Here is a 3,145-nt window from a genome sequence, read left to right as displayed (position 1 = left end):
AAGTATGTCGTGCGATTTTTCTGCCCGAATAAAGACTTTTTTTTTTTTTTTTTTGGTAAAAGTATTTGCCGATTTGAACGTGTTAACGAAATGGATTAGATTCGATACATTGAGAGAAATTAACTATCATTATTTAGTTCGATTATAATAATTTTTAATATGAAAATGAGTAGATTGAAAATGGGTTTAAGATATTCGAAGTAGAAATTTTTCAAAGTCTTAAACTTTATTAATGATTATTAGGGATTACAATTTCTGTTCACACGTGGAATCATAATTCATGGTATCAAATATCGACGAGCAGGCTCGACAACAATCCAATTCCTCCAATTAAAATCAAGCACCCATACATAACCCCCTTCAAACTTGCAACAACGATCAAAACTTCTCCAACAATTCGAAGGCCAATCCAGGACAAAGGACGAAATACAAAGCGCGTATCCAAATCTTGCAACATTCTCAAACCACTTCGAACCACATCGACACTTCTCGAGCAATCTATAATCCGATCTAAAAGACGAGGCACGATTCAAAAGACGCATCGTTCCAAATCGATCTCGAACAACAACAATAACAACAACAATAACGTCAAACTTCGATTTCTCGTCGAGAACAATTCCCCCTTTCGAGCACGATCGAGCATCCCCATAAAACGATTCTGACGTTGGATTGGAATGGATTCAAAGATCGAACAATCGAGGTGAAAATAATAAAGGAGGGGGATCGATGCAGAGGATCGATAGCCAACAATAGCCAAGGCAAAGAAGCGAGATCACGAATGAGACGTAAGCTTAATTTTCACCGCGAAGAATCGAATGGAGAAAACGAGGAGCTTTTCGTATTGGAACAATTTATTTCGTCTGGCTTCGGGGTGCGCAAAAACGAAACCCCCAAATGCAACGTTTCGCAAAATACTTGATACACGTATATACGTAGACACACACACAGACAAACACTACTCCGCGCGTTTTATCGCTCTTCAAACGTCTCTTTCTCTCCAACGTTTGCGTTATATAGATTCGAGGTTGAAAGCTTCTAAAGTTCAGGAGTCAAAGCCGCGTACGCGCTTTTCAAAGAGCTTTCCCGCGCTCGTCATCGTCGCCAACTATGGCATCGTGCTTTTAGCCCTCCTCCCCCTCCTCAACGTTCCTCGTCCCCCCTCTCACCCTTACTTAACAAGTCCCGATCCGTGGTGCAATCGTGTACGTGCCTTTCGCCAGAGGAACGAAAATATCGAAATCGCGCGATTGTTCTCCGATAACGGAAGAATCCCTTCCTTTTAATCTCAGGCGAGAGAGAAACTTTGAAGAAGATTTTTAATTTCTCCTTCCAATGATTTCTTTTGAATTAAATATTAATTATTGTAAATAAATAAATTATCATTGTATAAATATAGAAGAATAATTTCGAACATATCTTGAGAAATTTTATCGCGATTAAACTGCAAAGATTTTAATTGTCATCGTGATACGAAGCAAGTTTTATTCGACGTTAGAAGTAACGAAGAAAAGAAGAGGGAATTTCCTTCCTTCCACTCCAATGTAATCGTCCAACCCTTGTAATCGTGTAAGTACCTTTTGTCGAGAGGTTAAAGAATGGAGAATAAGTAGGTGACGAGGGTAGTGTATGGGTTAGAATGAAGAAACGCAGTTGGGATAGGATCGGTTGTTTGGACGAATTTTAGGGGGATGGGATAAGTAGATTGGGGTCGTGATCGGATAATTATCAAAGAAACTGATAGATAGGTGGTAATAGTAATTTCTTAGCGTGTTTAATCCTCGTCTTGTCGATACATTTAACGCAGTGTTTGCCGAAGTATAGATCGGTAAACGTTTTAAGAGATAGCCATTTTTATTCGTATGGAAAATTTCGTATGGAATTCTCATGGAAAAATCGAAAAGAGGAGTTTAATAGTCACAATAAGACCTTTAAAACACGGTTCTTCGTATCATTCATCTCGTTATCTCATTATTGCATAATCATTTACGCTACTGATAACGCGTTATCGGTCTGCGTCGACGACAACCATCTATACGGTGTTGCGATAAGCACAATAATTTTGCCTCATTCAGCAAGAATATATAAATATTATAAAATATAAATATTATAAAATATTCGAAGATAAATCGAATCGAGGGATCTTCGACACGTTTACGTCATTCGAACGTATAAAATTCTTGCAAACTCTTGCATATGATATAATATAACAATCGTTGTTATGATTAAAAATTTTAGCGAAATCGTGTCAACGATAATAAATTCTAATTCGTGCAGCATAAATATAGAATTATTAGGAGACGAAGAATAAATAAATTAATTACGATAATAATTAATTGTATGATAATTATAATTCGAATAATATCGAGTGACGTTGTTTCGATCGTTCTAATTGCAAATTTCGAGGAAAATCCAAAAATGATTAAATAGATTCGATATTGTAATCAGACAAGACTCGACAAAATAGAGATGATTTATTTATATTGTGCGAGTATAAATGCGAGTGGATTAAATGGATCCACGATCTGTGATACATTATTCCTGATCTCATCTCTGAGCAGAAATTTAAAGGCGTCCTTCGTCTTTGGTTTCGATTCCTGTTGTCCTCTTATTATTTTATTAGCTCGAGAGAATTCGAAAACGGTGAAGTTACAACTCTGGCAAATTTATCCGTAAAATTACCATTCCCGCAGTCTAATAAAACGAAGTTTACGCGTTATACGATCGAGTTAGCTATAAACTTTGCCATTAATTCGAAAGAGAATTAAATGCGATCTTAAAGAAATAAAAGTAAATATCTACTGATGGCGGATGGAAATTCTTTTTTTTTCTGTCTTTGTGTGCAATTTGTTCTAATTGTGTATTCCTTGTAATGTGTAAAAATCATTTTACGAGCGAAGAATTTTTAATTAAGAATGAAAAGTATGTATTCCGCCATAGTGAACTTCGATCAATCACTAAAAGCATTCCCGATAAAATAAATTCCGATTTTCGAACTGATTGCAGCATATCTGTCTCATAAATCAAATAACAAATGTACATACGTAGATCCACGTAAGCGGAGTATTTTCAAACTGGTCATTTTTACAAGGAAATGGAAGCGATAAAATTTGATATTCAAACAGATGTACGAGTTAAAGAACGAAGC

Source organism: Apis dorsata, unplaced genomic scaffold (genome assembly GCF_000469605.1).
Source record: "Apis dorsata unplaced genomic scaffold, Apis dorsata 1.3 scaffold_247, whole genome shotgun sequence".
Classification (NCBI taxonomy): Eukaryota; Metazoa; Arthropoda; class Insecta; order Hymenoptera; family Apidae; genus Apis; species Apis dorsata.
This window is presented reverse-complemented; position numbering follows the sequence as displayed.